At 40.3% G+C, this 15,116-nt stretch overlaps 1 non-coding gene across 1 annotated transcript; it reads right to left on the bottom strand.

Moving 5' to 3' along the window:
• Positions 1-723: 723 nt before the first annotated feature.
• LOC131331697 (small nucleolar RNA R71) lies at positions 724-832 on the bottom strand. The gene has a single exon (XR_009201497.1). It is a non-coding gene; the product is annotated as a small nucleolar RNA R71 (small nucleolar RNA).
• Positions 833-15,116: the final 14,284 nt, after the last annotated feature.

Here is a 15,116-nt window from a genome sequence, read left to right as displayed (position 1 = left end):
CGTTGCCGGGGACGGCGACGTGTGTTCTAGAGTGTGAGTTTTAGTAATTTTTGTCTTTTAGTTGAGTCACCATAGGTAGAGAGAGGAAGGTGTCCTCTAAACAGGACCCTCTTTATTATCGCGACCCGACACATCGTTTAGTTCGAAAAGAACTGGAGTCGAGTCAGCCTGTGTTGTCTAGTTCTTCATCTTCTAGTTTAGAGTCAGACTCAGCTGAGCACCAGTCAGAGTCTATTCCCATTAGTGATTTTTATATAGATTTACCTTTTGAGTCAGTTAGTGTCAGCAATCCACTTTTTCAGTCAGTTTCGGAGTCAGAATCAGAGTCAGTCGAGATGGGAGATAGGCAATTAGTCAATCCGCCGTCCTTGAGACAGCACATGCATCCCGAGAGGACCACTCCTCTCGGACCCATTGTATTCCCGCCAGAGACACAAGAGGCACGCAATGCCTTTACAGTCAAACCTGGTGTCCTTAATAGTCTCCCTAATTTCCACGGGAGGGAGTGCGATGATCCGTACGAGCATGTGCGGACATTCGAGGGATTAGTGCGCAACCTTGCGTCTAATACCCAATATGAGAATGCGTGCCTCAAGCTGATTGAGGCGACGTTGAAAGATGGCGCGCTTCTGTGGTTCCGAATGCAAAAGTTTCAATCCTTCACCACATGGGCACAAGTGCGTGACGCGTTTTATAGGAAGTACTTTTCTGAGGCTAAGACTAAAACTTTTAGGCGTCAAATCCAAGGTTTTAGGCAGGAGAGGGATGAGTCATTTCTCAAGGCATGGGAGCGTTTCAAGGAATTGCTCCTAAGGCTGCCACACCATGGCTTTGAGAGAATTCAGTTAATCGGTTTCTTTCATCTGGGTCTCAACGCTGAGTCAGTCCAGCACATAGAATATTCTTGCAAAGGGGACGATTTCTTGTCCAAAACAGCGGACCAGGCTTGGGATTTCTTAGATGACCTAGCTGATAGGCAGAGGGCTTTAGAACCATCCGATTTTGAGCGATCCGGACCTTCTGGGTCCAGCGTTGTCCCGGTTACCATTCGTGACCAGCGACTTCAGGCTCAGGTTGAGAAAATGGCTCAGAGATTAGAGGAGCTAGAGGTGAGGCAAGTTTGTCCAGTTCATGAGGTATCAATTGAGGAAGTATGCGTGTGGTGTGAATGTAAAGGGCACACCGCGACGGTTTGTCCTGGGTTTATTGCCGCCAAGGGGGCGAGTCAGTTTAATCAGGAAGAAGTCAATGCAGTTAGGACCTGGGATCCTTATTCTACCACGTATAATGCGGGATGGAGGGATCACCCCAATTTAGGGTGGTCAGACTCCAGACCCGTAGGTGGAGGCCAAGCTCAACCCCTTGCGCTACCTCCGCCACAACAGTTTCAACAGGCCCAATCGTCCAGGCCTCTTCAGGGTCAAGTCATTCCATTCCATTTCCAGCAACAGCCTGGTAGGGGGGCAGGTCCATCAACTCGTGGTCCTCCCCCAGGTTATTCACAGATGACCGCGCGTGATCATAAGTTAGAGGATACTGTCAATTCCCTGATGCAGTCACAGATGACATTTCAGACGGAATCAAGACAGCAAATTGGGGCCCTTACAACCCAAATGTCACAACTCACTGCGGTTGTCAGTCAACTGCAGCAGGAGAAGGGTAAGTTTCCAGCCCAGGGTAGTGCAGCGGGCGCCCATTATTTGGGAAATTCTTCAGGTCCTAATGTTCAAAACCAGAATCAGGAGGAGGCTAAGTCAGTCACCATTCTCAGGAGCGGGAAGGAGATCGATAAGTCCATCCCGCTAAAGCAAAAACCAGCTCCACCCCCGGAGCCGGTTGATGCACCAAGAGCAACTCCTGATATTGTTGATGTCCCTAGGAAGGAGGTAAAGGATGATGAGGAGTCACCTGAGGTGGTAGTGCCTGCAACTGCGGCCCCCATGACTCCAACGCCACCCGTTGCTCCATACCCAAATCGCTTGGTGGCGAAACCTAAGGTCAATGTGAACTTTCAAATGCTTGAATTATTCAAGAAAGTTCAATTTCCTATCTCTTTGATGGAAGCCATTGACGCAATTCCCCAGTTTGCTAAGGTCTTAAAGGATCTGTGCACGTCAAAGCGGAGAACCAAGAGTCAGGATAAAGTGCTTCTGACGGAGCAAGTGAGTTCCATTCTCCAGGCTGAGATCCCTACTAAGTGCAAGGACCCTGGTTGTCCCACCATCCCTATAGCTATCGCGGGCCAAAAATTCGATAAGGCTTTGTTGGATTTAGGAGCAAGTGTCAACTTGCTCCCTTATTCGGTATACTTAAAGCTTGGCCTAGGCGATTTGAGAGCCACACCGGTCATGCTACAATTGGCCGACCGGAGTGTGAGAGTTCCAAAGGGGGTGGTGGAAGATGTTTTAATTCAAGTGGGCGAGTTTCTTTTTCCTGTCGACTTTATTGTCCTAGATACTTGCCCAATACCGGAGGTCTTTGAGAAGACTCCTATCATCCTTGGCCGTCCTTTTCTAGCCACTTCCAGTGCTGTCATGAATTGTAAAACTGGACAAGTCCAATTGTCGTTTGGGGACTTGAAAATGGAGGTGAAAGTGTTTAATGCAGAGAGCCGAGTCAAGATTGATGAGGTGAGTTTGATCGACACGCTGGTGCAGGAGCATGTCGATAATATTTTATATAAGGATCTTCTAGAGATAGCCAAGGAGGCGTCATTCTTAAATTCTCCAGAATTAGGGAGTTTGATGGAGGTGTTGGTCGATCCTGGGTGAAGTAGGTGAACTGGTTGAGGCGTTGGTCAATCCTGTTTATTCGGATGACCCTATTGTGTAGCCGTTGTGGCTACGTTCCGACGGGTAGCTTTTGCGTACCACTCTCTTCATTGAGAAGTGGACCCGGCCCCTAGTAATAGGGGTACCCATCATTGACTTGGGTCTTATAGCTTTCGCACGCCGCTATTAAAATAAGGATCGTGTGCCCAGCTCCGGTTAGTAAGGGCAATTTTGTGTTGGTAACATTGGATTCTACTAATTAAGTTCTGTTGTTTTTGGGCAATCTATTTATTTTTGTCTTTTATTTCTTAGTTCTTTATTTCTTGTCTTTTGTTTAGTTATTTTTCTTCTCTCATATCAAAAAGAAAAAAATTTGAAAAGCGAAAAAAAATTGCATCATGGTCTTGTATAGCCACCCGTTTCTTGCCCACCGGCGAGGGATGGGGAGAAAAGTATGACACGTTGATCGCGTGAAGATTTGGTGGAGTATTTCTCTTTTTGTTTTTGTTTTGGGAGCTCGGATACCACGAACCGGGCGGAACTAATGTTTTTTTTGCAGAGTACGGTGATTGGCCCGGAGGCTGGGTGACAGGAAATTCCTCGAACATCGGCCGAGGTCATGGTGGTTGGCTGCCACCCGTAGGTCTATTTCTTCTCCCTTGTGCTTTCTTTTGATGTGTCTCCATGCTCTGGGGACATAGCTTGTTTCTAGTTGGGGGGAGGGTGTACCTTGTACATGTTTTGTTGCGTTGCTAGGGTAATTTTAGGGTAAATTTTTATTTTTTTATTTATTTATTTTTTTTTTCAGGGGATACATTTGTTATGCTTGATTGTATTGTTAGGCGAGCATGTTAGAATTAGCCGAATTATTGTGCCTGTTTTAATTCAAGTTCATGCATATATTTGGCGCCTTTGTGAACATGTTAGTGCTGTCGTTACGTTGGGTAAGTGTCCCCACGTAGTTAATAGTGCATCCTGATAAACATTCCCATATTCTTTGTTTTCTTTTTCTCGCATTTGCGGAAAATAGTAGGCTTTTGTTTCACAATTGAGTATCTAGATGTTTTGCATGCATTTGTGAGAGTTGGTAACGTGCATAGGGGATGAGACAAGGCATTTTTGCATGATTAGACCACATATGTGTCCCTTTGTCCAATCTTAAACCAGTCCGAGTCAGTTCTTGAGTCTAACCTAGGAAACCGGTGTGTGGGTTGGACTATAGTTTGGGGGGTCTAGCATTGTGCATCATGGGTGTCTTATTGCATTGGATTTGGAGCATCGTTGTCGTCGGAAGTGAAAGTGAAGAAATCTTGATGGGTGTCATGTTTTGTAACCAAACCCAACCTTCAGGCCATAAAGCTAAGTCGAAAAAAAAGAAAAGAAAAAGAAAAGAAAAGAAAATGTGGAGTTAAGGCAAGTTGGGAGAAATCAGCACCTACTAGCACATCAGAATAAGTGATTGTTTGATCATGTTATAGGGCAGTCCTCGACTCTGTATCAACCGCCTCAGTTTCCAGATTTAGAGGTTAGCGACAACTTTGCCGAGAGCAGTTTGGATTGATTTTGGATTTCCATGATGCATGAAGCTAGGGTGGTGGTGTCATTTTATGTGTTTATTTCATGTTTTTCAGTGTCGGTGGATTATATTTGTTTTTCTAGTATTTGGGTCCGTAAAAATTTGGTTACAGATGTTTAAATCTCTTGTTGGACTTTGTTTGGTTGGCACCAATGGAAGCATGTTGGTAGCTAAGGGTAAGGTGGCGGCTAGTCTGGGTAGATGACCTTGCGCTACTATAGGCCGCCGCCTAATTTGTAGTTTCCCTTTCGTTCGGAACCATGGTCATTATAAGCCTAATTAAGTCCTTAGTGGACCTTGTGCACGTTGTTAAACTCTCGTTCATGCATGTTTTGTGTTAATGTTGCTAATTTTGTGGAATCGTGACTGTATATATATTGTGCTTTTATTCTTTGTCAGCGTTGTCTTTGATTGGCGCGTGGTGGCCTTTGTTTCGGTCCCACGTAGTTCGCCAAGCGCTTTTTGCATGGAATGTTTGAGTGTTCTGGTGAGCGAGTGTAGCATCGTTGCCTTCGTGGGGGCATTTATCTCTGCATGTGTTTCGGCACTAATTTTGTTCATCTTTTTGCCAAGGCATGCATGCTTTTGAGTTGCAGGTGAGTGAGGAGGCGAAAATTTTTCGACCCGCCTATTTCTTGTACAGCATACATAACCTTTGTATTCCCCTTCGTGTCTTGTTAGTCTTTGTTTTGTTATTTTTCTTTTCGTTCGTTACTAGGGACTAGCAACGCTCAAGTTGGGGGATGTGATAGGCGCGTGGAATTCATGAATTTAAGCGCCTAAGTAGGGAAATTAGCGCGTTAGACGTGCATTTAATTCTCAAGTTTCCATTTAATGCGTGCACGAGGTTGGATTTTGTGTTTGTGCCTAATTTGCAGGAAATTGAGATGTTTTGGCGCTAATGAGAAGTACCCGGTAGGCCGTGATAGAGCTTGTGAGCGTGAAAGGCTGTGGAGACTAAGTGTTGGAGTGAAATTGACGAGGAAATCACCGTAGTCATTCGCGAGCGCTACAAGAAAGTGGTATAGCGCTCAGAAGTGGATAGCAAAGTCCACAAAGTGATCAGAGAGTTGGCTAGCGCTACACCCTTTTTGGTGTAGCGCTACCTAAAGGTTAAGAGAGAACAACAACCAAAGCTAGGTCAACGGAGTCAACGCCTCAAACAAGTTCGCGAGCGCTATACCATTTGTTGTATAGCGCTACCGAGGGGCTTAAAAAGGGCCTAAAACGTTGACGTTTTGGGTTAAGCCGGTTCCAATTCCGATTAATTTTAGGATTTTTATTGTTTTTAACGGGGATTAATATAAATACCTCGTTTTAAGTTAGTTTTATGGTAGATTTTTCATTCCAGACTTTTACGTAGCAGCTTTTTCACTAACGTTGTTTTGTTTTCTCTCAGTTCTTAAGTTTTCTGCACTATTTCTTTCAATCGCTTGGATTCTGGTAACGTTTGTCGAATTTCTTCGTTAATTAAAGTTGTTCGTTATTATCTATTCTACGTGGATATCTCTTTTATTTTTTTTTCCGTCTCTTCTGCAATAGATGATCATGTTTCGATCTAGGGTTTTATTTTCTGTTATTTCAAGCATGTGTGAGTAGTTCCCCAGGGTGCAGCCACGGGACGAAGGCGTCCTGTGACTAGTTTAATCAATGTTTTACTTCGGGTACGAATTAATTCGTTTTTCCAACAGTTTTGGGATATGAAAGAAAATCCCTTTCTAATAAACAAAACCCAGGCATCATCAGATTTTAAATGCGCATGAGAGCTGGTGACAAGTGGTGGGCATTTATTAGGAACCCCTTTTTTCTTATTCTGAGATCAGTGAATTGAATAATTGTGTCCCGAGTAAATATTGGTTAGGCTAGTTGCAGACGCTGGGTTCCCACGGCTGTACTCTCCTTTAAATTTATAGTTAATTCAATCAATTCAGTGATTTAGGTAGTAAATCAATCAATCAAACAAAGGGTGGCTACCTAAGAGCCAGATTAAACTAAAGTTCATCACAATTGAGTCAACACCGTCCGTCCGTCTCTGTGGTTCGACTCCGGTACTTCCGGAATTATTGTGCTACATTGGTCGAGAGTCCTACGCTTGGGACGCGTTTTTAGTCTTTATTTATTAACACCCGGTCGGTCAAGCAGTTTGCATGCACGGCAAGCATAATGATTACTACTTTTGGTAGCATAATGATGACTTCTTTTGGTCCAAAAGGTTCAAATAGGGTTGAAAAGGTTCATTTAGGGTTAGGAGAATGTAACTAGGTGGAATGGGTACTTAGGTTTCTCTAACTAATTGGTTGAAAACTAATTCTACTTGCCAAGTAGGATTTCTAGCGAAGAAATATAATTTAAAGATTTTATTTAACTCGCTAGGAAAATATCCAAGTGCTTCTACAAGCATATTTGTCTTTGGAAAAGGATTATATTGCCCGGTGCAGAGGGATTCAATTTTGTAACGACCCAGATTTTCGACCAAATTTTTTTTATAAGATTTACAAATTTCATTCCGGTATGATTATTTTTAGTAAAGATTTTATTATAGTATAAATTTCATGTGTGTATTGTGTGTCACATGCACCATAACTTTTTCCAAAACAATATTTTTTTACTCTCTTCTCTCAACCGTGTGTCTCCCTCTCTCTATCTCTCTCTATCTCTCCATTAATGCTTTTCCTTTCTCCCCAAGCGAACCATCCCCTTATCCCATTTCCGGCATCCATCTCCTCTACCCCATTCCTTGCCCACCACCCTACTCTCTCTCTCCTCTCCCCTTCCTTGCTCCTCACTCCACCCCATCTCCTATAAATACCCTATCTCATTTCCCATCCAAAGATTACACATCGATGACACAACCTCCGCCACTGAAAATTTCATAGAAATAAAAAAAAGGGAGAAAAGGTTTACGATAGAGAGAGAAAAATGGGTATCGGGTTCACACCCAACCGGACCTAAATTTGGTTCACACTCCATTCCCCGAGTTCCCAAACATCACAGCAACATTACCCCTTGTCTGAAGTCAGTCACATATTAAAAGTCTATCCTTTCGGACGTCTTCTTCGTTCGTCCAAAATTCACCAAAACCGTTCGCCGTTTTTTTTTTCCAACCGAATTCGAGGTATTATAATCCCTCTCCTACCTCTCCCTAAGTATATTTAGCGATTACGAGTTGAATTGTATGTTCCGAAATGAAAAGAAATCGAATAGGACGTCGCACGGCCAAAAACGGCCGTTTCTCCTGTTTTCCAGCACAGCGCCGGCCCCGACATTTGGGTTGCCCAAGCCCGACCTTCCGCTTGGTTGCCCACTCGAAAATTCTAATCGCAAGAAAGATTTGCAGGGAATCACGCAAGAAAAAATGCATTTGGGCTCATTTTGAGTCTCATAAAAATCTAGAAAAATATTCAAAAATTTTTAAATATTATTTTATGGGGCCCTGTAAAAAATCGGCTCAAAAGAATATCGATTAGTAAGTATTATTTTTGGATTCGTTGGGGCGAAACTGCTCAATTCGCCCATATGAATTCAAAAGTAACACTTACTGATGTCCGTTGGAGCTAATTTTTTACAGGGCCCCATAAAATAATATTCAAAATTTTTTGGATATTTTTCTAAATTTTTGTGGGACTTGGAATGGGCCAAAACAAGTTTTTCCTTATGTGGTTGTTTGCAAATCTTTATTGCAAATAAAAGGGCTCGTTGCCCACTAGTGTTAAGTATAAAAAAAAAGACATACAAGCAACAAAAAAAAGAAGACAAAAACAAGATTATATTGTCCATTTAGCTTGAATTACATCATCCGTCCCTTCTCGTTTTGTTTTGGTTATAGCGTTCATTTTCTTTTTTACTTCTTATCTGATAGCCCTTATAATTTTCTCTCTTAATAATTTACTCTCCTAATTTTTTTTATCTGTTATTTACCCCAGGTATGTAAAAACCTCTCTTTTACCCTTTTAATTTTCTTAAGTATCATAATTTTTTAAAGTAGGTGAAAACCATGCATATTTACTTTTTTTTAAAAATTTGTACAAAATTTTTTGGATGATGCCCCTAAATATATTTTTTGTTGAATTTCTATTTTTTTTTTTGTATACATACAATTTTTTTTTTTTTTGTTGCCCCTTGCCGGGGGTTGCCCGAGCCGGCCGGCTTGCGGGGCTTACCCCCTGGCCGGCCCTGTTCCTGCGTTGATCAGTGAAAAAAATGTCTCCTGGGTTTCAATGGTTTTTTTAAAACTACACTTTACCCCTTTTAATTTCATTAGTATATTATATCGGCCTAACTAATAGTAAATTCCTCACTTAAAATCCCTTTTACTTTCTACTGTATAATTTCGGCCCTATTAATGTTAACAGAATTATGGTTTAGTCCCATAATTAAATAAGGTTAATGTACCGACCTGACAACGTATTTTCGGTCACTAGTATAACCTAGCGAAACCTCGCGACCCTCCGAACCCGATTATTAATACTGAACATGTCGTGTAGGACCGTAGGATTCCTAATAAGGCCATTTTTTAATTATAATATTTTTATCTATTTATTGTATTTAATTAATTTTTAATTAATCTAATTTCTTAGAAATAATTATTGAAAGCCTAGAATATTTTTTTAAAATCTTTTTTTTATAAAAGTTCTTACTTTATTATTGACATTGTGGCCATGCAAGATTAAGGACAGCGACCCATTCATAAAAAGTTACGTGAGTTTTTACGCTTATTAATTATTTCAATTATTATTTTGATTAATTGTATGTTGCACAGATACTTGATTTGAATGCTAGATTGGACCTTAGAGACATGGGGTGGTATGCGAATAGAATTCACATAGATGATGCTAGGTAATTGATGAATTGAAAAGTTTTAATTTTAGGGATTTTGAGATGTGAGGAGTTGGATATGATGATTTGGAACTGGCAAAGTAAGCCCAGTGATGATTGATGAATTGAAATTGGCGGGAGTCCTGTGATGATTGTGATGATTGTGAAGTGATGAATAAGATAGACGAACCCTAGTTATGTAACGGTAGCTTACCCTTTGTTGTAGTTATTGGAATGCACACTCGGTACATAACTTAGGTATATCTGCGATAGCAAAAAGAAATGATCTCATGGGACGGGACATGGCTAGCGGTTGGGGAGGAAAGATCTCGCGAATGAGATCTTAGACCACACGATAGGTTAATGGATAGTAATAAGGCTTAATTGCAAAAACACCCCTTGAACTATCACTTTTTTGCAACTTGACCCCCTCATGTACAAAACCCGACAACATGACCCCCTTAACTATCAAAATCAAACAACATCACCTCTTCCCCTCATTTCCGTTAAAAAATTGGACGGAGTGAAAAAGAAAGACGAAAGTACCCCTGGCTTAAAAAAGACGGTAAAAAAAGGAAAAAGATAAAAACAAAAAAAAGACACAACCACTGTAACGCCCCGAATTTTGGGTACGTTAAAAAGACAATTTCATTCATAAAATCAAATGGAGTCTGGCTCGTTATTACAATAAAACTCCCACAAGAGTTTAATATTTACACAAATGGAGGGGGTTCTAGGGTTCCTAACTACAGCTCCTCCTGCTCCTCCATTCTTGCCAGCTCCTCAGTTTCAAAAGCTTCCACGGTGATCTGCTAACCCTGATTATCTACAAAATCTGACACATTATACCAGCGTCGCCACCGATATAATATGTCAGGGTCACCAAAAAGGCAACACCGTGAGCTACAAAGCTCAGCAGAAAAATCTCATACCCGTTAACCCATAACTTAAAAACAACAGGAAATAATAACACATCTATTTCCACATGATACGTATATACACAGTTAACAATGACACATCCACATTCGTTAATCATCTATCGTTGGTGTCCAAGATTTCCGGGTTTCTCCTACGCGACTCATCATAGACTGTGTCAACATTTTCATTTACAAAACAATCTTTCAAAAACATTTGTTTAACCACCCAACCTTTCAAAATCATTTGCATTGGCTCCGTACCGCGGATAACCAAGCTACACACCCAACCTCGGTTCCGCCGTTCCGGTCTCTCGAGTATCCTCACAATGGTTCCGCCGTCCCGGGTTCCCATTGGCACACATTGCATTGGCTCCGTACTGCGGATAACCAAGCCATACCTCACCATGGTTCCGCCGCTCCGGTTTCCCATGGGAACGCACAAATTTCAAAACTCTCGGTTCCGCTGCTCTGGGTTCCCAATTGGGGTTTTCGAAATCTAAAAACCTCGGTTCCGCTGCTCCGGGTTCCCGAGTATTCCCACAATGATTCCGCCGCTCCGGGTTCTCATTGAGTTTTTTAACACACACCACACAATGGGCTACCATGTCCGGCCACATTGTGGTTTCCAAAACTTTTCACCCTTTTCAAATGTTTCTTTTACACGCACGCACACAACTCACATAATGCCACCCAAAATCGGTCATTATGTTGTTTCAAAATATTTTCTTCCTCGAAAAATATTTTCCTTCATTAACCACACCCTAGGTGTCATATTTCTACTTTCTCGGTTCTCGTATCTCGTTTACATGCAAAGACTCCGCGGCAGGACAAAAACAAGCATGAATCATTCTAACAAAATCATCCAATTCTATATTACTTATCACGCTAAATCACCACGTATAGCATAACACCACATGTACGGACGCTCTTGGAGTGTATCACTTATGCTTTATTCAAAGCACAACGCCACATGTACGGACGTCTTTGGAGTGAAATCACTTATGCTTTATCACATCACAAGTAATACAAGCAATTCATATATGCATGCTCATAATCATCTTTAAAAATCAAAATACGAATACTTAAAGTAAATAGGTAAAGATACACTTCATATAATTGAGAATCTACCATTCTTTCTTAGCGGTTTAAAATAACAACGTTATACTTGAGTAAGTAAGTAAGTAGGAAGTAAGGATTTCCTTACCGTTCTTCTAGGCGGTAGTAACGGCTTACGGAAAGTACGTCGGTGGTCGGACGGAGTAACTTCCTACGGTGGTCTCCGGTAGCTTCGAAAGAGAATGGTTTCTCTCAAAACTTCTTCTTGACTTACACTACTCTACTTTTTGGATCGAAGGGTGGTCGAGTGGCCGTTTAGTGGCGGCTTAGGTTGAGTTTCTTGAAGAACTCAAGAAGAACTTAAGAACAAAGGAAGAACAAAAGAAAGAACAAGAATTTCTAGAGAGAAGTTGGAGCAATGAGAAGGTGTGAGTTGAATGGCAAACATGAGGTGCTATTTATAGGAAAAATCTTGGCTCTTCCTCTCTCTCTATGGCCGGCCCTCTCTCTCTATATCTCCCATGGATTTGCTCCATTAAGTCATCAAATCACCTCACATGTCAAGCCATGCCTTGTCCAATCATATCCTAGGTGTAAGGCTAAATAATCAAGTAAGATCTTAGGCTTTTTAGGTGAATCTAGATAATTATAATCTAGGTTTAGCTTGTAGTCAAAATCTTAGGCTAATAAAGGCTAGGATTGTGTCATAATGGTCCATCATAGGTTGTCATTAGGCAAAATAGATTTAGGCCTAATAAGGTAGCTTGCATGGCTAAGACTTGTCATTGGATGAGATTTATGGAAGATTTGATGCAAGGAAAGGAGACAAGAGTACAAGATTTGGTTTTAAACAAAGCATGGAAGTACAAATGGGGAGTTAAGTTTGGTTAGGAGAAAGATTCACCCATGGACTTGAAAGATGTAGGAAGATATGGAAGATCAAGGAAAGTACGATCCCATCTCCTTCTTTCCTCCTTCCTCTCTCTCTCTCTCTCTGTCTCTCGGCATCTCTCTCTCACTCTCTCCTCTTTCTCTCTCTCTCTCTCTCTCTCTCTCTTTTACTAACTTGCAAGAACACAAATAAAATATAGGTACTTTTGGTACTTGGGTCAAGGAAACTTAAAGGCTAAGTTTCTCCTACTAACAAATAAATAGGCACATGCCCCATTAAATAAATAAACTAGTGTACTAATGTACTCTAGAAGATCAACTTCCCAATAATTTAATCCAATTGGGTACAAAACTCCAATATAAAATAATAAAAGAGTACTAGAAAAATCTTAGGCCTTAAAGGCTATTAAGGCTACTAAGTAATTTTATAATAAAATAATGTGTACTTTATCACATGGGGTTTAAGAAAAATATTAGTTTAATGAACCCATGTACTTGCTTGAAAGATTAAACCTTTTGCCCAATAGATAATAAATTCCAACTTTTATTATCCATTAGACAATAGTTAAAAGGAAACTTTTATATTAAAATAATCAAGAAGTACTTTTAAGTATGTGACAAAAGCCCTATATTTAAATATAGGTGTGGTACCAAGTACCCCAATTAAATAAAAAGGCTAGAATTCCCCCCATTAGTTTATAATAGAGTACAAGTACTAGTTTAATAAATAAAGTACTTTGAAAATCTAGGGTTTAGATATACCCCAATAGTTTAATGCATAAAAGTACATGGGAATCCAAATCTTGATTATTTTAAACAAACTTTATACTTTGTTGGAAGATTTGGGCTATTACCCAAATGGATAATAATTTTCCTAGCAGGTAAAAACCAATGGATAAAAGAAGTACAAATACTTTTATACTTAAAATAAGATTTTGAAAAGATTACATGTACTTTTAGTCAAATAAAATAATAAAAAGCTTATTGTCCAATGGAAAAAGATTACACTAACCATATGGACCAATGGGTAAAAGCAAAAGGTTCAAGAGGTTCAAAAGGTTCAACTAGTAACTAGGTGAGTTAGGTTGCTCGGTTCCTCCAACTAGTCGGTTAGAAACTAACTAAATTGGTCAAGTAGGGTTTCTAGTCGAGACCAAAATTTAACTACGACGAAAATTAACAAGAAATCATATAGCCACTCAAGAGAAAATAAGTAATTCAAATAAAATTCAAATATTTAACGAAATTTTTATTGATCAAAATTCAGGGCTGTTACAACCACCACCACGCACTCTCTCTTTCTTTTCTGTCGATGATCTCTCTCTCTCTCTCTCTCGATGATATAATCGCCGCCGCCCACCACAACCGTTGAGACCGATCTCCACCCACCCATCTCCATCTCCCACCCATCTCCAATCAATCGACAGAAGCATCTCAGAAGTCGAAACCTTAGAATGGCAAAATCTACCAAAAATGCTACTGGTACAGCAGCTTCTGTACAACAGCTGCGTACAGATCCCCTTTGCGCCTGCCTCGGGTCCCGCAAAGATGATCAGAGCCGTTCATTTTGTTCAAAATACGTCGTTTAAGGTCCCTGAAAAAAATCACATCAATCCGATATCGGGAAGGGTGTTTACGAATCATTCAACTTTGCTTCAAAATTTAGGCTAAATGACGTATTTTGAACAAAATGAGCGGCTCCGATCATCTTTGCGGGACCTGAGGCGGGCGCAAAGGGGATCTGTACGCAGCTGCTGTACCAGTAACACTACTCAAAATCTACTTTGTTCGATTCCGTATGCCGAGTTTACTTCGTTCGATTCTGTACGCCGAGTTCTACCTGGTTTTCTTGGTTCTCCTGCGAATACGTAAGTTTTCTGTAAGTTGTTTATATCAACTTATGTATTCATGTGCTTTTCGGTTTAAAAAATTGGGGGATTTTGGGGTTTTCAAATTTTTTAATGAATGTAACCCTAAACAATGAATGTAACCCTAAAAGTCAATGATTGTGGCTTTAAAAATAGGGGGTTTGGGAATTTCTGGATATTGAAAATGTGTTTCCCCTAAAAGCCGAGATTAGGGTTTAAATATTGGGGATTTTCGAACTGTGAGATTTTTAGGGCTTAAAAATTGGGGTTTCCTAAACTTTTTATTTTTTAACCCTAAAGTACAAGATTAGGGCATTAAATTTGGGTATCATATTGGTGCTTTACAAAATTGGATTGGGATCCTAAAATAGAGTACAAAACAGTGTTTAAAATAGTGTTTCTAGGCACATGCATATTTTTTAAATAACACCCATTGTATTGTTTTGCTGGTTTGTTATTAATCATATTTTTTATTTAAATAATACCCATTGTATGGTTTTGTTGGTCCTGATATTAATGTAACTGTTTTGTTATGTTACACAGAAAATATGGTTGATCTGAGGTGTACTTTTAATATTCGCGTTGGTGGTAAAGTAGTTAGGGGGTCGCAGTCAAAATACTTGAATGAGGTCATTGTAGAAATGAAGGTAGATCCAGATTCCTTCACCTTTTATGAGTTGGTGGATAATATTAGGCAGATGGGGTATGGAATAATAGATTTTAATGGAGTAATAGAATACATAACTGTGTTTTGTAAACTTCCAACGCATGAAATGAACAATGGATTAGTTGAATTGACTTCTCATGATGATATGCTTCAAATGTTTGCAGCGCATTCTGGTAGGAAGTATATGATAATTGACGTATATGTCCATTGTCCTAATGTGGTAGAATCTAACGAGGATTGTGAGGATCATGTGGAGGTGATATGTAGAGAGACAAATACTACTGTTGACCCTAGCTCCTTAACTGAATTGGAAGGTGACTTAGACGTAGGAGGACACGTAGTGGAACACCTTCATGGAGATGGAGTTGAACACATAGTTCAAGAAAGCTGTGATGAAGAAGAAGTTGAACATATAGTTCAAGAAGGTGTGGATGCAGAAGAAATGGATGAGGGTCGTGATTCTGACTATGAGTGGCAGCCCAATAATGATAATGAAAGTTCCTGTGGATCTTTTAGTGGGATAGAGGAGTCTTTTGATGAAGAACAAGAGGAGAC

This window comes from Rhododendron vialii, chromosome 6a (assembly GCF_030253575.1).
Source record: "Rhododendron vialii isolate Sample 1 chromosome 6a, ASM3025357v1".
NCBI classification, from domain to species: Eukaryota; Viridiplantae; Streptophyta; class Magnoliopsida; order Ericales; family Ericaceae; genus Rhododendron; species Rhododendron vialii.
Note: the sequence above shows the minus strand (reverse complement) of the source record. Positions and strands in the feature narration are given on the sequence as shown.